This window comes from Ranitomeya variabilis, chromosome 1 (genome assembly GCF_051348905.1).
Source record: "Ranitomeya variabilis isolate aRanVar5 chromosome 1, aRanVar5.hap1, whole genome shotgun sequence".
Classification (NCBI taxonomy): domain Eukaryota; kingdom Metazoa; phylum Chordata; class Amphibia; order Anura; family Dendrobatidae; genus Ranitomeya; species Ranitomeya variabilis.
Window position 1 is genome coordinate 478,674,153 of NC_135232.1, and position 23,969 is coordinate 478,698,121.

Below are 23,969 nucleotides of genomic sequence, written 5' to 3' on the forward strand. Positions count from 1 at the left end.
TATAAACAGGCTCAAGTCACCAGTCATACGGGTGTTGTCCTATCCTATATGGGGGACAGAGAGAATGAAACACCACATCTGTGAGACCCTTATGTGAAGCCATAGGCAGTAAGGAACTACACCACAGCAGCGCAAGGGAAGGCTACTGATTTCCACCTGGACAAAGGGACTCTGGACTTGCCTCCAAACCGGCCGGATTCTGCCTGCCCTGTGATCTGTTGCCCTGGACTGTAGATGCTGAAGTCTTCAGTAAAGGTAAAGAGACTGCAACCTTGTGTCCTTGTTCTTCATCGCGCCTCTCATCATACCACCATCCATACGCCAGGAAGCCCTGGGGACATACTTCACCTGTGGGAAGGTATACCATCTAGCTGCCATAACATTACCGCAGTGGACCCCTTAAAGCAGCGTCGGTCACCCTGACTGAATACCACAGGTGGCATCACGAACATAAACTCTATCCCTTTATAGACCTGCCCCTTTTTCACGGATGTCCCAGGGCCATGGACCGGGTCAGCCACCGTGAAATCCCCCTGTGAACTGCAGGACCCGGTACCGAGTACTCCACGGCCCTTGGGAGGCGATCCAACTGTACTGACTATAGTCGTTTAACCCCATAAATGCTGCGGTCAATAAGGACTACAGCATCTAGATGGTTAACAGAGTGTGGGGACTCCCTCTTTAATCCCATTGGTACCCTGAGATCATGTTCGCATGGTCCTGATGTTTGCGATGGCAATTCATGGTCTTGGAGTCTTCCAACTATAGCGGCATGCTCAAAAGTTAGCGACATTTAGGTGGTAAACATAAACTTCTTCATTCCTGTCATGTCACTTTGCATTAATTCCAGAAAAGCACCCAAAGGGTTAATTAACCATTTGAAAGCAATTTTGAAAACATTGAGGGGTGTTTTTTTTAAATGGTATCACTTTTGGGGGTTTCCAACATATAGGACCCCCAAAGTCACTTCAAAACTTAATAGATCAAGAAAAAAATAAATTTTGTAAATTTCATTGAAAAAATGAAAAATTACTGCTACATTTCTAAACCTTCTAAAATGCTAACAAAATAAAACGTTTTACAAATGGTGCTGATGTAAAGCAGAGACAATTTGCATATTTCCCAGAGAAGCATTGTGGCTTTAAGTCTCCTCACTTCGACATGCTTATTATGCCACTGTCCGCAAGGAGAAATGATACTTCTTGGATCCCGGTCAGACGCCTCTCAATCAGCCAAACCAGATCTCCACTTTGCACTGACGAGGGGCAGTACCCCGAAACACAGTGTCTGCAAATTGAGATTCTGGTTTGGCTATTATCCTAAGTCATGTGACAAGGCTCGTTAAAGGGTTGACATTGACTGTTAGGATTGCTACTTCCAATAGGTGACACTAGAGTTCTAGTCCTCTGTAAGAGAGTGGTGCTGTTATGGACAGTAAGGAACACGCTGTCACTTTAAGAGGCTGCACCCCCTTGCCTGGGGAATGGAATGTTCTGCTTCTCCCCTGCTCTAATAGTTGTTATGAACTGGTCGGTGCAGTGTGCAGGTGTGGAGCTGTAGCAGCGTGTGTGAGCTGCAGCTGCTGGAGAGAACTTTGTGCTGTTTGCTGCAAGAAAGGTTACACAGCTTGAGACGGACTGCGTTTGTGAAATATACTTTTCCGGTTACAGCAAAGGTGGCTGTTCTGTGCTAGTTTGTGAAGCCACGAAGATATTGAGAAGGGGACTTACAGTTTCCAGGAGCATCCCTAGGATTCAGAAGCAAGGAGAAGACCACGCTTCGCAGAGCTGACAGGAATCCGTGCGCACCACCGTTTTGGACTTCTGGGGTCCCCCTGGGACTGGACCTGAGTCCCCAACATCACCGTGAGTCTGTTCCTGTATGGTGCACCAGTTAGGGCCTAGTGCAGGCTTCAGTAGTCAGTACACGGGAGCCGTGTGGCCTGCTTAGTAAAGGCCAGGGAGGTTATACATAGAGTAGCATCGTTATTTGTTCATTGTTTAAAGTTGCTTGTGAGACAAATTCTGAGTCTGTAATTGTTGGAGCACCGTGCTATTTTACGGACAAGATAACTCATGTACATTGTCTTTTGCTATTGTTTAAACCCCTGTTTGCATCTTCCTTGTTCCTTTCATTCCTTGCCTCCCAATAAATCTACCCTTTGTTGTTTGCACTTCATATTGTGTACAGTAGTCTTCCTGCACAGTGGTGGTCCCCCTACCATCGCTTCACCTCTTCCTCTCTGAAGAGACAATTTGCATATTTCCCAGAGGAGCATTGCGGCTTCAAGTCTCCTCACCTCCACATGCTTATCATGTCACTCTCTGCAAGGAGAAACGATACTTCTTGGATCCCGGTAAGAGTCTCTACAAATTTAACATCTGCAAGTTTCAGCATTGCTCACTCCATAGCTCAGCTTCTCAGCATGGAAAAGCCCTCAGTGAAGGAGAATTTATTAAAGAAAGTCTTCTAAGATGTACACCAGTTCTACTTCACGATATGCAGAATAAAGATGCAAATATTAGGAGAATATTTCAGTTACCACTCAGTAGAAACATCATCAAAGACAGAATAATGATACTGAACACAAACATACAGCATCAATTGAAATGAGAATTAAATAATTGTAAATATTTTTCAGTCTCTCTTGATGAAACTACTGATGTCACATCAAATCCTCAGTTGGCCATTATTGCTCAATATTTTTATGGTCTCACAATGAAAGAAGAGTTGATAAAGTTAGAATTGGTGACAATAAGTACCGCTACATCAGGAAGTGAAATATGTAAGGTTCTTATAAAAACATTTTGTGACCTAAGCATTGATTTGTCTAAAGTTGTGTCAGTGACGACAGGTGGGGCATCCTACATGGTGGCAAAAAAAAGTGGGATTTGTAAAATTGTTTATAGAAGATATTGGACATCCAATTTCTCCTTTTCATTGTATTACACTGGTCAACAGCATTTTTGGTGCCAAAGATATTTCATCGAATTTAGGGTATTTTTGGGGTGCTGATTCTGAATATGTCATCAGTTTTGCCAGATTGGCTCAAGTTTTTGAGATTTTTGGTATCTTATTTATAGCACTTGTTGGTAAATGCGACGCATCATCTCATTAATTTCTTTGGATTAGTACTTGAACTGAGCAGTTCTCAATATAGTTTTGTGTTAATTAGTGTTCTAAAAGTTTGTTCATAGCTTGATTTTTGCACTAACTTTATGTTGTTGTCTGTTTTCCAGTGAAAAGCATGAACTCATCAAGAAGAAGTTGTCTTAACGATCCAGACTCATTCTGTTACATTTGTGGTGAATACACACTGCCAAAACATAGAAGAAACATAACAGACTTCGTAAAAAAAGTGTATTTTGCCTATTTTGGGGTTATGCTTGGGGACCAAGACAAGTTTTGGGCACCACACATAGTGTGCAAAGCATGTATCGAATTATTACGAAAATGGAGCAAAGGACAAAGAAAAAGCTTCAAATTTGGTGTTCCAATGGTGTGGAGAGAGCCAAAAAATCATCATGATGACTGTTATTTATGGTAAACACAGGTACAGGCACATCTTCACAATGAGGGACAGGCCTTCTTGCAGATTCCATGTTACTCCCATTTTCGTTTCTTATGCTTATTGAATCCTTGCACTTGCACTGCACAGAAATAACAGTCATCATGATGATTTTTTGGCTCTCTCCACACCATTGGAACACCAAATTTGAAGCTTTTTCTTTGTCCTTTGCTCCATTTTCGTAATAATTCGATAAATGCTTTGCACACTATGTGTGGTGCCCAAAACTTGTCTTGGTCCCCAAGCATAACCCCAAAATAGGCAAAATACACTTTTTTTACGAAGTCTGTTATGTTTCTTCTATGTTTTGGCAGTGTGTATTCACCACAAATGTAACAGAATGAGTCTGGATCGTTAAGACAACTTCTACTTGATGAGTTCATGCTTTTCACTGGAAAACAGACAACAACATAAAGTTAGTGCAAAAATCAAGCTATGAACAAACTTTTAGAACACTAATTAACACAAAACTATATTGAGAACTGCTCAGTTCAAGTACTAATCCAAAGAAATTAATGAGATGATGCGTCGCATTTACCAACAAGTGCTATAAATAAGATACCAAAAATCTCAAAAACTTGAGCCAATCTGGTAAAACTGATAGCATATTCAGAATCAGCACCCCAAAAATACCCCAAATTCACTAAAATATTTTGGACACCAGAAAAAAAATTTTTTTTTGTTGACCTGTGTTATCCATCAGGAGGTGTTATGTGCCAAGGCAGGATTCACAGAATTAAATGACTTAATGTCAGTTGTAACAAAAATAGTGAATTTAATAGCTGCTCGACCCCTTCACAGGTGAGAATTTTCTAGAATACTTCTGTTATCATTGGGCAGAAAAGTATTCACATCGATTTTTCTGGCTAACATGGTACCACAATACAATTTATTATTGTACATCTGCACTTTTACAGTAAGTTGATTCAGCCTACAGTGGACTGCTGATGTTCAATAATGTGAGATGGCTGAGCCGAGGCAAAGTTCTTGAGCGGTTTGTGGAGTGCTTTGAAGAAATTAAGGTATTTCTTGAGGATAAGGATCTAGCAAACCTTCCTCAGCTCAATGATTATAAGTGGGTCAACACACTAATGTTTTTTACAGATCTCTCTGTTCACTGAAAATTAAAATTAAAGTTACAAGGTTTTGGGAAAAGTTTTGATGTTATGTTTGCATACATAAAAGCTTTTGAAAGTAAACTTAAAATCTTTAAGCGAGAGGTAGAAACTAAAACTTTTAAGCATTTTCCTTGAGTAAAAAAGTATTTTGAGAAGGCCAGTGAAGGTGTGCAAAATTAAATGGGGCCCCTGCTTATAAAGTACTGGCATATTTTAAACTCGCTACTTGACCAGTTTGGCAAAAGATTTACTCAATTCAGAAGCCTGGAATAGACAACAAAGATAATTAAGTATCCTGATGTAGTCTACAGTAGTTTGGAATGAAATGGCTTCCAATGGATGCAAAATATGATTTGGAGATGCACTTGCAGAATTTCAAGACAGCACCTGGGCTCTGATGTCTACTGATTTGAGGTCAAAGCTTGAGAATCTGGAAAGGAATCGCTTGGAGAATGAAGAGGAGTGCCACTTTGAACAGGATATTTGGAGTGCTTGAAACCGATTTCTGTACACTTTTAGCACCGTGAAAAATCTAGTGATGGCTTTACTCACAATTTTTCCTCTACGTACTTTTGTGAGACCTTATTCTCAGTGTTAAATAATATTAAAACTAGTGATGAGCGAATATACTCGTTACTCGAGATTTCCCGGGCACGCTCGGGGGTCCTCCGAGTATTTTTTAGTGTTCGGAGATTTAGTTTTTCTTGCCGCTGCTGAATGATTTACATCTGATAGTCAGCTTAAGTACATGTGGTGATTCCCTACATGTACTTAAGCTGGCTATCAGATGTAAATCATTCAGCTGCGGCAAGAAAAACTAAAATTCCGAGCACTAAAAAATACTCGGAGGACACCAAAGCATGCTCGGGAAATCTCGAGTAACGAGTAGTGTTGAGCGATACCGTCCGATACTTGAAAGTATCGGTATCGGAAAGTATCGGCCGATACCGGCAAAGTATCGGATCTAATCCGATACCGATACCCGATACCAATGCAAGTCAATGGGACTCAAGTATCGGACGGTATCCCTGATGGTTCCCAGGGTCTGAAGGAGAGGAAACTGAAATTAGGCATTCAGGACCTGAAATTACGTCACGGCTTGCTGTGATTGGTCGCGTCGCGGTCACATGAGCAGCACGCAACCAATCACAAGCCGTGACGTAATTTTAAAATGCGCGCGTTTCCTGCCTCCCGTGATGTCACGGCTTGTGATTGGTCGCGTCGCCCATGTGACCACGACGCGACCAATCACAAGCCGGAACGTAATTTTAAAATCCTGAATGCCTAGAATTAGGCATTGAGGACCTGAAAATTACGTCACGGCTTGCTGTGATTGGTCGCGTCGCGGCCACATGGGTGGCACGCGACCAATCACAAGCCGTGACATCACGGAAGGAAGTAAACGCGCGCATTTTAAGCAAAGAACGCTGCCGGTTCCCTCGGTGAGGTCCAGGCTGCGTCGGAGAGGTGAGTATAGCAATATTTTTTATTTTAATTCTTTCTTTTACACATTAATGTTGTTTCGATACCGATACCCGATACCACAAAAGTATCGGATCTCGGTATCGGAATTCCGATACCCGCAAGTATCGGCCGATACCCGATACTTGCGGTATCGGAATGCTCAACACTAGTAACGAGTATATTCGCTCATCACTAATTAAAACCAATAAAAGAAACCGACTGACAGATGAAGTTAGTAGTGTTTGCTTCAGCTTGAAGTGTGCAAAATACCAATCTTCAATTGAAGATTTAGCAAATGAAATTCGTCAAGAAAAAAGTCACTAAGGTAAGGTAAAGAATTATTTGTTTTTGATATGCTATTACCGTATATACTCGAGTATAAGCCGAGATTTTCAGCCAGCTTTTTTGGGCTGAAAGTAACCCTCTTGGCTTGAATGGAAAAATGGAGGGCACCGCAAGAGACAGAGGGTTCACTGTGGGCTTGTAGCTGAACACGAAAAAAGAAAAAGAAAGATCATGCCCACATGAATAGGAACACCTCTATGATGGTATAAAAATGTAATTTTTATTATTAAATTGGCAGAAAACCTCAAAATACGCACGCATGTGCACACAAAAAACACAACATAATGGTTAAAAACACTTAAAAAATGCAAATATGCAAAAACACTGCCCAAATAAATGTATACATGTCATATCCCAAGGTGGGGAGAATGACAACCCACAAAACATGAACTTCCCACAATGGAAAAACTACAAAAGCCTGACTACACAGATGGAAATAACGCACAGATCAATATTGCAATACCATACATTGCCCTAATAAGGTGCATAATTATTGTGCAGAAAATGACAAAATTGTCAAGGCTTGAATACGTGGCTTATGCCCAATGTAAAGAATATAAACAAGAGCGTACCAGTAATAAATGAGACAATTCACAATTTGAAAAAATAATCAAACATATATATGTATATGAATGTCTCAATGATGGTGTACATGGGACCTGCGGAAGGGGGAGGGAGAGGGGGAACTAAGCAACGTATAGACCCACAACCTCAATCCAATATGCAAAGACACCCCCGTCATACCCACAGTCCAAAGCCATGTGAAAAAGATTCGTAGTGCAATGGGGAAGCAGAGTGTGGGATAGGCTCCCACGCGTATCGCCGCCAAAATAGCGGCTTCCTCAGGGAAAGAAAGTATAATATGAAGCGTTCAATGTGGCAGCATATATGCGTATCATCTAATGGTGCTAATTGTATTCACCTGCATGAAGTGATCACAGGAGGCATCCGGCGTGTGATGCAGCATGGCCGCGGCCATCTTGTTTGTGTTACAACCCCGATTGGAGCAATAAAGTTTGTTCAAAATAACTCGTGCGCATGCGCGCGCACATAAAGGCAACCCGTATCAAACGCCTCAGATCTGGCACAGCACATGATTACTGCGCAAGCAAGAGAAGGTGGTAGCGCATGCGCAATGTGTATATACTCAGCACTCCCTCAGATCCCTTATACATACGGCAAGGATTCTGTTAATGCTGGATGGTAAATCAAAATAACTATATCTATGAAAAACCTATATATGCAGTACCAGTTGGATTTAAGAAACAACCCCCAATCCAATTTTTGAGAAGGAAAAGATAGTGAATGTGTATAAATACACATATGGATATCTTGCGATATACAAGGTCAGTCTGATATCAACGCATGTGCTGTATGCTAAATAACACCCATATAGAGTTTTAGAAGGAAGTAAGCAATTGTAAATTGTAAATAATAAATAAAGAATACAAAAATAGACTCAAATATGGATGCTATTATTTAGTTATATTTGTGATACGTAATTATTATAATATAATGTCAGCAAACATAACACAGAAAAAATTCGGGTGCCTCAGTACCGTTAGATTCAATATGTCTGAAGTACAATCAAACTTGATGTAATAGGCACACTCTGAAACAAACGTATGGTACTGCAATATCGATGGAAAAACCCCAGGTTTTTTTGTGTATGGTATTGCAATATTGATCTGTGCGTTATTTCCATCTGTGTAGTAAGGCTTTTGTAGTTTTTCCATTGTGGGAAGTTCATGTTTTGTGGGTTGTCATTCTCCCCACCTTGGGATATGACATGTATACATTTATTTGGGCAGTGTTTTTGCATATTTGCATTTTTTAAGTGTTTTTAACCATTATGTTGTGTTTTTTGTGTGCACATGCGTGCGTATTTTGAGGTTTTCTGCCAATTTAATAATAAAAATTACATTTTTATACCATCATAGAGGTGTTCCTATTCATGTGGGCATGATCTTTCTTTTTCTTTTTTCGTAACCCTCTTGGCTTATACCCGAATCATACCCAGGTGTCGGCAGGGGAGGGGGAGTGGAGCTATGTAATAATACTCACCTGCTCCTGGCGCGGTCCCTGCACATCTGTTGCCCGGCGCCACGAGCTTCTTCCTGTAGTGAGCAGTCACATTGTACTGCTCATTACAGTAATGAATATGGACCCAACTCCACTCCCTTAGGGGCGGAGCCACATATTCATTACTGTAATGAGCGGTACCATGTGACCGCTCACTACAGGAAGAAGCTGCTGGCACCGGGGAACCAGGGGCACCACGCCAATAGCAGGTGAGTATAATGCAGTGCACTATATTAACCTGCTCCTAGTTCCACAGTTGGCGCCGCTCCGTCTTCTGCATCCTCTGTAGTGACGCGCAGGTCAGAAGGCACGATGACGCGATTAGTGCGCGCTGCCCTCTGCCTGAGCGTCAGTGCGGAGGACGGGGAAGACACAGCAGCGGTCGGCGGTGGAACGGGAAAGGTGAGTATAGCAAGTGCTGGGGGCCTGAGAGGTGAGTATGTTGTTTTTCATTTTTTTAATTGCAGCAAAAGCATATGGGGCAAATATCTGTATGGAGCATCTTATGGGGCCATGTGCAGCATTATATGGGGCAAATATCTGTTTGGGGCCCTGTGCAGCATTATATGATGCAAATATCTGTATGGGGCCATGTGCAGCATTATATGGGGCAACTATCTGTATGGAGCATCGTATGGGGCTATGTGCAGCATTATATGGGGCAAATATCTGTATGGAGCAACTTATGGGACCATGTGCAGCATTATATGGGGCAAATATCTGTATGGGGCCCTGTGCAGCATTATATGGGGCAAATATCTGTATGGGGCCATGTGCAGCATTATATGGGGCAAATATCTGTATGGAGCATCTTATGGGGCTATGTGCAGCATTATATGGGGCAAATATCTTTATTGAGCATCTTATGGGGCCATAATCCACATTTGTGCAGCATTATATGTGGCATATTTTAATATGGAGCCCATCATAAACTATATGGAGCATTATATGGGGCGTATTTTGTATGGAGCATCTTATGGGGCCATCATGAACTGTATGGAGCATTATATAGGGCTCCTGATTCAATATGGATATTCAATAACACTTAAACTTCTGATGTCTCAATTAATTTTACTTTTATTGATATCTATTTTTATTTTTGAAATTTACCGGTAGCTGCTGCATTTTCCACCCTAGGCTTATACTCGAGTCATTAAGTTTTCCCAGTTTTTTGTGGCAAAATTAGGGGGGTTGGCTTATACTCTGGTTGGCTTATACTCGAGTATATACGGTAAATACAGTACATATATGAAAAATATAACTTTTTATTAGAGCTACAAATATCACAAGATTATGGATTTTTCTAGAAGTGACACACCACCCTAGTTATGCTCGTTTTTTGATGAATTTTGACACATCAAGCTCAAAAGGTTAGCCATCACTGTCCCATACCTTCAGATGACTACAGTTGCTATCCTATAACAGTATGTATTAAGCCTATTATCCATATCTTATGCCCTAGGTCCTAATTTATATCTTACCCTATGCTTGAAACAGTATAATCAGAACAGAAATCATGTAATAATCATACATATATCAAAACCAACCCTATACCTTCACTATGGGGGCTTATTCTAATAAACACAATGGACACTTCCAACATAGAATTATTACTGAAAACACAGTGTCAATTGTCCACCAATAAATATCATAAATTATTTTATTTAGAAATAATACCAGGAAGGCATATACATAAATCCATCAACAATTAAAGACAAAGTCAATAACGATTAAAACATGGGAAATCAGGCATTAGTGGCATATATTCCACATTTTAATATAGAGGTGGGAGGTGTATACATAACTCAATTATCTTAAAGTGCTAGTACCACAGAGTTAATAGATTTCAAATGTAAATGCTGAATACTGATTGATAGGATCCACAACCAATTTCTATAGAACAGTAGACAGCCCTACTGAATGAGGTCTAAAAATGTAGGGCTACTCTATGCTAGACCGCTTGTACAATAGCAGCAAATATATGAAGCAGGAAGGTGTATTACGCACTTACCCATGTTACCCCTGGTGAAATACCATGCCAGCAGCCCCGACGGGCATTTCATGTGGGCTTCCTCCTGTTGTAATCACTATTGATTTTGTCTTTAATTGTTGATGGATTGAAGTGTATGACTTCTAGTTATTATGCCATAAAATAATTTTGGATATTTATTAGTGGACTACTGACTCCATGTTTTCAGTAATAATCTTACCGTATGCGGTTCACTAAGATGTCACAGTCTATTCACAAAATATACTAAAAACACAGCACCTAGTTACATTTCACATGACACCAATATATACATATAGTATATGTACTGTATATTAGCGTCATGTGAAATGTAACTAGGTACTGTGGTTTTAGTGTATGTTGTGAATAGACTGTGATATGTTAATGAGCAGCATAGGTAAGATATAGATTAAGATCTAGGGCATAAGATAAGGATAAAAGTCTTAGTACATACTGCTAAAGGATAGTAACTGTAATAAGCTGAAGGTGTATGATAAGAAACAGTTAACATTTGGGTCTGGCCCACAGTGGGAGGGGGATTAATGTTAGTGAAAAGCAGGCACTTTCTGATAGCTAGTCAGATAGAGAAGTACAGGTCAAGTGCAGAGGGCTGCAATAGTTCATGGCAGTGGGCTTCCTAGAATACCATGCGGACATTTCTGCAGCGTCCGGAGCTCAAGGCTAGGTACAGGTTCTAGGAAGAGTGCCTTATTATCTGGCGTACGGAGGACTATGAACAAGGAACCGCAAGAAGAGAAGGTGGTGGATCCTGGGTGCACTGCAGGACTGGAAGAGATATCTCTGGGGCTGAAGTAAGCAGTAAGAATAGGGATAGTCCAGGAGAAAAGGATAGAGATGGTGAGGATGCACTGTATTAAGGAAATGGGAACTAAAAAATGTTGTGCCCAATACGGTGTGTTACAATCTGATGAACTTGAACTGTTTAGTAAACTTCTGGTTATTGAAATGAACTGTATGTCCCCTGAGTTGGGGGCGGCGGCTCCTGAAGATGAAGGCCTGGATAAAGATGTGGCATGTGGCCTACAAATGAGTGTGATGCACCCCACACTAGACCGCACATTGAGACATAATTTTCCTGTGAGGTGCCAGGGCATGATGGAGCAGCAACTCGATCATGGCCACCGACTGCGGTCACTTTACAGGACCTCAGAAGAAGAGTGTTTGATACTCAACAAGCTGGAAAAGGTTACAAAACTATACATACAGAGTATGTACAAATGAAGGAAATCCAAGATAATTATTACCCTTCTCAGATGTGGTCAACCAACAAAGATCACTCCAAAAGCAAGGCATAAAATAGTCTGGTTGGTCAGAAAGGAACCCACGGTGACCTTTTAGCAACTAAAGACCCCTATCACATTAGGTTATGTTAGTGTTCATGAGTCCACCATCAGGAGGACACTGAACAACATTGGTGTGCATGGCAGGATTGAAAGGAGAAAGATACTCCTTTCCAAAACGAATATTACCATGTCTGCAGTTTTGCTAACAATCACCTGAATAAGCCAAATGGAACAATGTTTTGCGGATGGAAGAGACCAAAATAGAGCTGTTTTTGTTTAAATGAGAAGTGTTATGATTGGAGAAAGAAGACCACTACAATACAGCAAAAAAAATCCTAATATACAGTGCCTTGCAAAAGTATTCGGCCCCCTTGAACTTTTCAACCTTTTCCCACATATCATGCTTCAAACATAAAGATACCAAATGTAAATTTTTGGTGAAGAATCAACAACAAGTGGAACACAATTGTGAAGTTGAATGAAATGTATTGTTTTTTTTTTATTTTTGTGGAAATTCAAAAACTGAAAAGTGAAATGAAAATTAAACTGAAAAGTAAATGATATGTGGGAAAAGGTTGAAAAGTTCAAGGGGGCCGAATACTTTGGCAAAGGCACTGTATATGTGAAAAATGATAGTGGTAGTATCATGGATGGGGACTATTTTGCTGTATCTGCACCAGGACAGCTTGCCATCATTGATAAAACAATGAATTCTGACAGAAAATTCTAAAGGAAAGTGATAGCACATCTGTTCATGAGCTGAATCTCAAGAGAAATAGGGCCATTAGCAATTACCGAAAGCACACAGGTCACTCTACAAAAGAAGCCTTAAAGAAGAATAATGTTAAAGTTTCGGAAAGGCCAAGTAAAAGTCCTAACCGTAATCCGATAAATGTTATGGAAGGACCAGAATTGAGCAACTCATAGGAGAAAACCCACCACCATAATAGAGTTGAAGCTATTTTGTAGGGAGAAATGGGCTAAAATTCCACCAAGCCGATGTACAGAAATAATCAGAAACTGCTGAAAGCCTGCAGATGCAGTTATTGATGCACAAGGAAGTCCCAGCAGATGTGGAAACCAGGGATGGTTTTAGACAAATTGAGGCCCTGGGAAAAATTCAAAGTGGGGCTCCCAATCCTGAAGTATTCCACCAATAACACTGTTAAGCCCCCTTCACACATTCATATAAAACAGCATAATGAGCCCCATATAATGCTCCATACAGTATAATGAGCCCCATATAATGCTCCATACAGTATAATGACCCCATATAATGCTCCATACAGAATAATGAGCCACATATATTGCTCCATACAGTATAATGGGCCCAATATAATGCTTCACACAGTATAATAAAAAAGGAAAGAGATCTCCAGCGATAGAAACCAATGTAAAAAAATGGTATTATTTAAAAAAATATTACACCATACACCATGATTAAGGCTCCTAGCTGAAATGCTTTGGTTTTGTCTTCCATGGATATCTTTGGTGACCAGTGATTATGAAATTTTTGTTTGATACAATAAAGAAAATATTTTTTAAATAATGCCAATTTTTTTACATTGGTTTCTATTGCTGGAGATCTTTCCTTTTCTTTTTGCTGCTGATGTCTGAGACTGGGATGGCTCTGTGCGATTCTACTCTACCAGACAAGGTGCATCGTGATGTGGTGAGCTGACTTTCCATTTTTTCCTTCCCCTTCTTACATAGATTATAATGAGCCAAATATAATGCTCAAAACAGTGTAACAAACCCCATATATTGCTCTATGCATAATGAGTCCCATATAATGCTCCATATATAATGAGCCCCATATATGACGCTCCAGTGTATGATAGGCCCCATATATTACTCCACATATAATGGGCCCCAAATAACGCTCTATACAGAATAGGCCCCACATAATGCTAAATATATAATGGGCCCCATATGATGCTCCATATATAATGGGCCCTATATGATGTTCCATATATAATTGGCCCCATATATGCTGCTCCAATGTATGACAGGCCCATATAATGCTCCATATATAATGGGTCCCATATATGATGCTCCAGTGTACGATGGGCCCATATAATGCTCCATATGTAATGGGCCCAATATATGATGCTCTAGGGTATAATGGGCCCCATTTATGATGCTCCAGTGTATGATGGGCCCGTGTAATGCTCCATATATAATGGGCCCCATTTATGATGCTCCAGTGTATGATGGGCCCGTGTAATGCTCCATATATAATGGGCCCCACATATGATGCTCCAGTGTATGACGGGCCCATATAATGCTCCATATAGTCCCATATATGATGCTCCAGTATATTATGGTCCCCACATATTGCTCCAAACATAAATAAAATAAAATACTCACCTCTCCTCGCTGGCTGCTGGTCTGTTCCAGACTTCTCAGCGTCTTGCAGCTCTCTGCACTGTGACTGTTCAGGCAGAGGGAGCACAGACATGACATCATCACACCCTCTGACCTGAACGTCACAGTTAGAAGACGTGAAAAATGCTGCAGTGATGGAGAGGGGAGAAGTAAGTATCGCAAGTGCCAGGGCTCTGAGCAAGCGGGGGGCCCTCTAGCAGGCACCGGCACTGGCACAGGCATCGGGCCCCCATAGCGCGCCAGTGTCCCCGACAGTGAGTGGGCCCTCCACTGCTCAAGGCCCTCGGGTTCTGACGTCGGCCCTGATTATGGGGCAGTGCAGATCTGCGATTCGGCATGAGAAAACAATCGCATCATGCCATGAGTGGCTCTGCAAATCGGACCACAATCACCTATACAAGTCTATGGGTGCATGTAAGACATCAGACTGCACTCAGATGTTATCCACGTGCAGTCCGATGTACACACAGATACAATGGTGAAGATGAAGAAATTAATTTCTCCATCTTCTGCGCACCTGTTATACTATTCTCTCATGCAAGAAAATTGGATCACAGTGAACTGACACTGCTGAAACGCTGATGAGAGTTTGTGTCAAGTGTCATTCGAAAAATTGGCCGGATTCTCTCTCATGAGAGAATACATGATAGTGTGAGCGAGCCCTTGAAAAGATCCCAATGGCGTCTTGAGATCACAGTGACATCATCACTCCTGGTGCCAGCACACACAATGGAGCGGCCTGTGCAGAATCCTGATGAGTGACAGCAGGTATAATTCCATTTTTCTATAACTTTTTGTTTGTTTTTGCTTTTTTTTATTTCTTTTTTACACTACTGACTGCCAAAGCCAAGCGACACTACTCTGTCCTCCTCCTCCTGGACCTATCCTCTGCCTTTGACACAGTGGACCACTACCTACTACTACAGACCCTGTCATCTCTTGGCATCACAGACTTAGCCCTAAGTGTTTACCACCCACACACCACCTCCTCATCTCACCCCCTATCTGTCGGAGTCCCGCAAGGTTCAGTTCTAGGGCCCCTGCTCTTCTCCATTTACTTCTTTGGCCTGGGACAGCTCATAGAATCGCACGGCTTTCAGTATCGCCTGATGACACACAGATCTACATCTCTGGACCAGATATCACCACCCTACTAACCAAAATCCCAGAATGTCTGTCTGCTATTTCATCCTTCTTCTTCGCTAGATTTCTAAAACTTAGCATGGAAAAACAGAATTCATCATCTTTCCCTCATCTCACTCGACTCCCCCAACAGACCTATCAATTAAAGTAAATGGCAGCTCACTCTCCCCAGTCCCACAAGCTCGCTGCCTCAGGGTAATCCTTGACTCTGATCTCTCCTTCAAACCACATATCCAAGCCTTTTCCATCTCCTGCCAACTTCAACTCAAAAATATTTCCCGAATCCGTAGATTCTTCAACCTAGAATCTGTAGAAACTCTAGTGCATGCCCTCATCATCTCCGGCCTTGACTACTGCAACCTCCTGCTCTGTGGCCTCCCCTCTAACACTCTTGCACCCCTCCAATCTATTCTAAACTCTGCTGCCCAACTAATCCACCTGTCCCCCAGCTATTCCCCGGCCTCTCCCCTCTGTCAATCCCTTCACTGGCTCCCCATTGAACAGAGACTCCACTACAAAACCCTAACCATGACATACAAAGCCATCCACAACCTGTCTCCTCCATACATCTGTGACCTCGTCTCCCAGTACTTACCTGCACTAGTGATGAGCAGTAATGCTCGTTACTTTATATTTCCGAGCATGCTCGGGTGTTCTCCAAGTATTTTGAGTGTGCTCGGAGATTTAGTTTTTGTTGCAGCAGCAGCATGATTTGTGGCTGCTAGACAGCCTGAATACATGTGGGGATTGCCTGTTTGTTAGGATGTGACTGTTCTAGATGTGAGATCACCGTGGGACACTCAGTATTAAATGGGCTACATCGGACAGGATAGTATTATATGTTGAATCCAGCATAGAAGCAGGTAAATAAAATGTCCAATTTTATTGAAGAAATAAATCATATCCATAAAACATGGTAAGTGCAGTTCTGGTCACCGTGGATACAACAGACGCATTTCAGCTCTGATGAGCCTTATTCATGGTTGTTTAGGCAGTGTGAACAAGCATAGTTCTGGGAATAAAAGTTTGACAAACCACACAGCTGTATCATTCTAATTAGGTACGTTGATGTTAAATTAGTGCAAACACCTGAGCAGAGATTAACCCATTACCAACATCAAGTAACAACATGCAATTTGGAAAGCATCATACAGTTGTGTGAACAGACTTAAAAACAGACCAAATACACATTTAAAAGGAAAACGAAAGGGAAAAGGTTAAAGTTAATTATATGCTTTATAGCTCAAACAAAAGGATAAAAAAAAGTGTCAATAGATGCAGTGCCTTGATGTATATACCAAAATATTATCATGTATATTACAGGATGAGGTCATCTCATATATTAAGTCCTGATGGATGTCTTGTATTTAATATAAATATCCAAAAAGACTCTCTGTTCAAAAATTTTCTCCTAAAGTCGCCTCCTGTCACTACATTGTGTACCTGTTCAATAGCCTTGAATCTAAAAAGGGTTAAATCCCCTCCATGTACAAGTAAAAAATGCAGAAACATTTAATGCAGTTGTGCTTGTTATATCTGAAAGACGTCTGCGAATACGCTTTTTTAGGACGCCAATTGTGCACCCTGTGTATTGAATGTTACAAAATGTACATTCAATGAGGTATTTAACCCCTTTGCTGTTCCAATTCAAAAAACTATTTATGATGTGCACTTTGCCCCTTGCCTAAGAAATAAATGTCTTGGATTTATGTACATATTTCCAACACAAGCATGTATTGTTGCCACATTTGAAAAACCCTTTCAGTGTAAGCCACGTTTCGGACATGTGAGTTTGAATGTGACTAAAAAGGCTTGGAGGCAATATAGAAGGGAGGGTTGGGGCTTTCCTTGCAACAAGTCTAATATCTGGATCTTTTAACATCTCTTGTAATTTGTCATCCTGATTCAAAATCGGGATGAATTTTTTAATAATACGTAATAATTCATGGTACGGCATACTATAGTGGGTAGAAAAAGTCATCATTTTCTTATTATCGTCCATTCCAGTAATTGGTAGAAAAATAACTTATTGCTTTATATAATACCTATAATAAAAAAAAATCTAATTTAACCCCCTCAGAAAAAAGGTCTGAATGCTCTCCAAAGTAATACTGACTTATTGGTCCATCCAGCAGACAAAGGGGGGGCAGTAGTATTGATCAACGCGGGTCTATACGAGAGTTTAAATGTAGACTTACTTAACAATGGACAGGTGTATAGGAAATTATCTTCCAATCCAATGTCAATCTTTCAAAATGAACTTAAATCCTTATTGTTAGAGGGTGTTCATATGGGGCGATTAATGAGGATATAAGTGAGTACCTGTATGTTTGTAACCCAGTTGCTCCTATCTTTCATTCATTGCCCAAGATACACAAACACGCTTTTCCACCTCCACTGAGACCTATCATCTCAGGTATTGGGTCAGTGAATGAGAGATTAGGGGCATGAGTGGACCATCATTTACAGCCCTTGGTTGCAAATATTCCTGGATATATCAGGGATACAAAAAGTATAGTGACTGTGTTCTCTGAATTTACCTGGTGTTCAGACTACTCCTGGATCACCAGTAATTTAATTGGTTTATACCCTTCCATCCCACATAACATAGCAATTCACTGTTAATCGTAAATATAGTCCACATTCAGGTGCCACTCAGGATTTTCTTGTTATGTCTGTGCTTTTTCTTTTGAAACATAACTTTTTCTCCTTCAATAACCAATTTTTTTGGCAGTTACAGGGTGTAAGTCTGGGCGGCAAATTCTCGCCGTCACTTGCAAACTTTGTTATGGCTATTTGGGAGGAGAAATTTATATTCAATGACAACAATAGGTTTAGCCAGTACATAATTTGGTGTGGTCATTATATAGATGACATATTCATCTGGTCAGGTCCAAAATAATTGATCAAATAGTTTTTGGAATATATTAATTGCAGCACTTTTAATTTCAAATTCACATATTTACACATATGTACTAAATGTCCAACTGGGGGTCTGTATGTGGGGGATACAGGGCAAAAGCTTAGAGCAAGAATTAATTCTCACCGCCATACAATAAGAGAAAAAAGAATGGATCTACCTGTGGCAATACATTTTTGTCTCCCGAATCCTAGCATTATGGACATGAAATTACTTGTGTTGAAAGGTAACTTCAAAACTCAGAGAGACAGAAGAGTCTGGGAATATAAACTGATGATGACCTTTGACTGTCTTAGTGGTGGAATGAATGTGTCGCATGGATTTATGTCTTTTTACATCAACTAAGGAACTTGCCCCTCAGACTATGAGGAGTCATCACAACAGAGACCCCAATCAGAGGACAATAAAACATTCCTTATCTAAGAACTGGCCCAACATTTATGGACATAACTGTTTATCACTCATGGTAATTCTGCTTCATGCCACCTGTCTTATCCATGTTTTTTTTTTTCTGTGCTATGTTGTGCTTAAATATGTGATTCTTCAGAATTTGTATTAGTCTATGCCTGATGAAGAGACCTGTGTAGTCTCGAAAGCTTGCAATTTGTTACCATCTTTTTAGTTAGCCATTAAAAGGTATCAACCACTGAGGACTCTCAATTCTAAACATTTTTCTATCTACTGGCTAACACGGTACCAAGATATATATCTTTCCTGTATCATATTTACACAGTGACTATAAAATAATTTTTTGGGATGTTTGGTTACAGGGTGATAACAGTGCAGACAAAGTTATAGTGTCACCCTATTGCAAACCCACAGATTGTAACTCAATTCTCCATTCTACGTCTTGTCATTCAGGAATATTCCGAAGGGAGAACTGATCAGATTAAGACGTAACTGCTCATTGGATTCTGATTTCAATAAAGAGACAGCGAATACTTGGAATAGATTGGCCAACAGAGGATACAACAGGTCACTTTTGACTAGAGCCAAACAACAAGTGAGCTTGATTGACAGACACACTGTAATTTATTGGATCCTTTACCTTGTAGTACTACAAATCCCATATATGAACCACGTTTGAATGCGAACAATGATAAGAGAATGGTGACTTTTTCTATCCACTATAGTATGCAGTGCCATGAAATAATATGTATTATTAAAAAATTCATTCCAATTTTGAATCAGGATGGCAAATTACAAGAGATATTAAAAGATCCAGGTATTAGATTTGTTGCAAGGAAAGCCCCAACCCTCCCTTCTATATTGCCTCCAAGCCTTTTTAGTCACATTCAAACTCACATGTCCGAAACTTGGCTTACACTGAAAGGGTTTTACAAATATGGTAACAATACATGCTTGTGTTGCAAACATGTGCATAAATCCAAGACATTTCTTTCTTCAGCAAGGGCACATTTTTGAACAGAGAGTCTTTTCTGATATTTATGTTAAATACAAGACATCCATCAGGATTTAATATACGACATGACCTCATCCTGCAATATACATGATAATGTTTTGGTATACACATCAAGGCACTGCATCTATTGACGTGTTTTTTTATGCTATGTGTATTTGGTCTGTTTTTAAGTCTCTGTTCACACAACTGTATGATGCTTTCCAAATTGCATGTTGTTAATTGATGTGGGTAATGGGTTAATCTCTCCTCAGGTGTTTGCACTCTTAATATCAATGTACCTACTAATCAGAATGATACAGTTGTGTGGCTTGAAACACTTTTATTCCCAGAACTGTGCTTGTTCACACTGTCTAAACAACCATGAATAAAGGTACCGTCACATTAAGCGACGCTGCAGCGATAGCGACAACGATGCCGATCGCTGCAGCGTCGCTGTTTGATCGCTGGAGAGCTGTCACACAGACCGCTCTCCAGCGACCAACGATGCCGAGGTCCCCGGGTAACCAGGGTAAACATCGGGTTGCTAAGCGCAGGGCCGCGCTTAGTAACCCGATGTTTACCCTGGTTACCAGCGTAAAAGTAAAAAAAACAAACAGTACATGCTCACCTGCGCGTCTCCCAGCGTCTGCTTCCTGACACTGACTGAGCTCCGGCCCTAACAGCAGAGCGGTGACGTCACCGCTGTACTTTCACTTTCACTTTAGAGCCGGATCTCAGTCAGAGCAGGAAGCAGACGCTGGGGGACGTGCAGGTGAGCATGTACTGTTTGTTTTTTTTACTTTTACGCTGGTAACCAGGGTAAACATCGGGTTACTAAGCGCGGCCCTGCGCTTAGTAACCCGATGTTTACCCTGGTTACCAGTGTAAAACATCGCTGGTATCGTTGCTTTTGGTGTCAAACACAACGATACACGGCGATCGGACGACCAAATAAAGTTCTGGACTTTATTCAGCGACCAGCGACATCACAGCAGGATCCTGATCGCTGCTGCGTGTCAAACTAAACGATATCGCTAGCGAGGACGCTGCAACGTCACGGATCGCTAGCGATATCGTTTAGTGTGACGGTACCTTAAGGCTCATCGGAGCTGAAACGCGTCTGTTGTATCCATGGTGACCAGAAGTGCACTTACCATGTTTTTATTGATATGATTTATTTCTTCAATAAAATTGGACATTTTATTTACTTGCTTCTACGCCGGATTCTTCCTCTTCGTTTGCCTGAGCAGGATCTCAGGCTTTTCCGTGCGCTTCCCAGCAGGATTGTGGCTGCATCAACAGTGAGCTGACTCTCTTTTTTCCCCTTCTTTACTTGTTTCCAGTATTATATGCTGGTTTATTATTTTTTGATTGAAGACAAGGGTGTCGGGGAGTACGCGTTCAGTAAGTATGGTCAATTGAGATTCATTAAAGGAGTATGTGGGATTATTTCAAATAAAGGACTTTATTCCGGGTGTCTGTGTTTTTCTACAATATCACTATGGGGTTAGTAATGAATAGGTGTCTTATAGACACCTCTTCATTACTAACCTGTGGGCTTGATGTCACCTGACAATACAAAGGTGACATCAACCCCACAATATGAACCCAACTTGCCACCGCTACAGAGTAAGTGGGAAAAAAGAGGCTAAGGGCCAGAATTAGCGCATTTATAAGATGCGTAATTTCTGGGGCGGCTAAGAGCTGATGTTTTTAGCCTGGGGGGTGCCAATATTCATGGGCTCCTTCCCAGGCTATTAATATCAGCCTGCAGATGTCTCCCTAGCCTTTGCTGGTTCAATTTTATAGGGGAACCCCATATTTTTCTCTGAGGTTGTCCTGTAAATTAGCCAGTAAAGGCTAAGTAAACAGCTGTGAGCGGATATTAATAGCCTGGGAACCTTTATGGCCATTGGCACCTTCCTTCTGCTGGTTATTAAAATTACGTGGGAGCCCACGTAATTTTTTTTATATTTTTTGAAAAATAAACAGATATTGCATTTCACGCAGATTTCTGAGGGTATGTTCCCACGGTTAGTAAATGCTGCAGCGGCCAGATGTTATAGCATAGTGGATGGGATTTCATGTCCACTATGTGTGCACTGACACCCACGGCTTCCCTGTGGAGATGGACATCGGGCACGTCTTTCCAGACCGCAGCATGTCTATTTATCTTGTGGAGACACTCAGTCTCCGGAACATAAATATCACCCGTCCAATATATAGGGAGCGGTGATTCCACACGGTTCAATGAACTCTTGCGGAATAATATGAGTTCAAAAGCCGGCAGAGCTTTGGACGGATTGGATATTGCTGTGTTCAAAACGTTGCCGATTACTGACCATGGGGACATAGCCAAATAACAGTTGCTGTTTTGTTACAGCATATGTTGGTTAATTATGTTAATGCTCCTACATAGGTTGGTGACTGTGTGTGTGTCTATATTTAATATTAATGAGGCTATCTGGGTGAAGAGGATGAACAAGGAAATTACATCACAATTCTTTTGTTTTGTTTAATAATATATATTTATTTAGCTCTATGGATTGACAAAAATGCATGAAAAAATGTACGAAAAACACATGAAAAATGCATCAAAAACTCATAACAAAAACGCGCGTATTTTCAGCTGTTTTTCTGCCATGAAATGCAGAAACCTTTGAAGAAATTTCTGCACGCAAATTCGCAACGTGCGCACATAGCCTTAAAGTGCCATGGAATAAATGGCGCTATAATAATAAATAATAATAATAATAATAATAATAAATAATAATAATAACATTGGAGGTTTGGTTGCTGTGCAGTGTGTGACTGGTGTTGAGGTGCAGTAAAAAAAACTCACCAGTGACCACCAGTGCTGTAGTGTTGTCTATGGGTACACTTCTCCTGGGTGGCAGCACAACTACTGTGCTATGTCCTGACTGGGGCTGCTGTGCAACTTCAGGACTATGTCAGAGGTCAGGTGTCACTTAGTAAGCTCCTGACACTTAGCAGCAGCTGTCAGGACACAGTATAGATTATAAGCCAGAACATGAGAAAATGTCAGTAGTACATGCGTGACTGCTTCTGCCTCTTCAATCACTATGGAACTATAAATAACATTAGGAAACACAAGGCAGGCCAAGACTCACACTGCAGGAGAACAGAAGCAGATATCTCTGCCTCCTCTCAGACTGAGCGAAGCACTGCCTAGTGTTATTTGAATTGTAAGCTCCATCGCAGCAGGGGACCCCTTCTGTGCCTGGGGGTCCTAGGCAGCAGTCTAGTTTGCTTGGTCATACTGCCGGCCCTAATATATATACAGTATGTGTACAGGCGTACACACCACAGATATACAATCATACTACAAGTGCTTTTCACAAAATTAGAATATCATCAAAAAGTTAATTTATTTCAGTTCTTCAATACAAAAAGTGAAACTTGTATATTATATAGAGTCATTACAGAGTGATCTATTTCAAGTGTTTATTTCTGTTAATGTTGTATCAATACTTGGTTTAAAAACAACAGTATCACTGTGCTTGATTGGCCAGCAAACTCGCCTGACCTTAACCCCATAGAGATTCTATTATATATTATATCAATATAATATACTGACCCGACCAAGTATTGAGTGTATTTCCTGACCATACATTTCAGTAGGCCAACATTTCAGATTTTAAAATCATTTTTCAAGCTGGTGTTATAAAGTATTCTAATTTACTGAGATAATGACTTTTGGGTTTTCATTGGCAGTAAGCCATAATCATCAACATTAACAGAAATAAACACTTGAAATAGATCACTCTGTTTGTAATGACTCTATATAATATACGAGTTTCAGTTTTTGTATTGATGAACTGAAATAAATTAACTTTTTGATGATTATCTAATTTTGTAAGAAGCACTTGTATACTCTATATATGTACACACATACAAATGCATAATATATACACATATACAGACACATAGACTGTATTGTGCACATGTACACACACAGATACACATATCTAGATATACTTACCAGATCCTGCTGCTTCACTTCTGCAGATTCCAGGGCAGTCGTTTACCATCAGCCGTTTACCATCAGCCGTGATGAGGAGGAGGGGGACACAGGACTGCTGCCAGCTCCCACTGAAGTTTACTGTGCTGTGATACTGCACTTCCCCCTCACTCTCAATTTCTAATCGGAGACTGATGGGGGAGGGGAAGAGAGAAGCTCAGGGACCACATAACATGTACATTATT

General features: G+C 40.8%; 1 protein-coding gene across 4 annotated transcripts in view; it reads right to left on the reverse strand.

Moving 5' to 3' along the window:
• LOC143765015 (solute carrier family 46 member 2-like) overlaps nt 1–23,969 on the reverse strand; it is a 168,697-nt gene that overhangs the window by 46,640 nt on the left and 98,088 nt on the right. The window contains exon 1 of one of the 4 annotated variants that reach the window (XM_077251253.1): nt 23,746–23,840. The exons of the other annotated variants lie outside the window; for them this stretch is intronic. The gene's annotated coding sequence lies outside the window, so the exon portion shown is untranslated. Of the gene's footprint in view, nt 1–23,745; nt 23,841–23,969 lie in introns of those variants that run through there. 4 annotated transcript variants of the gene reach the window in all.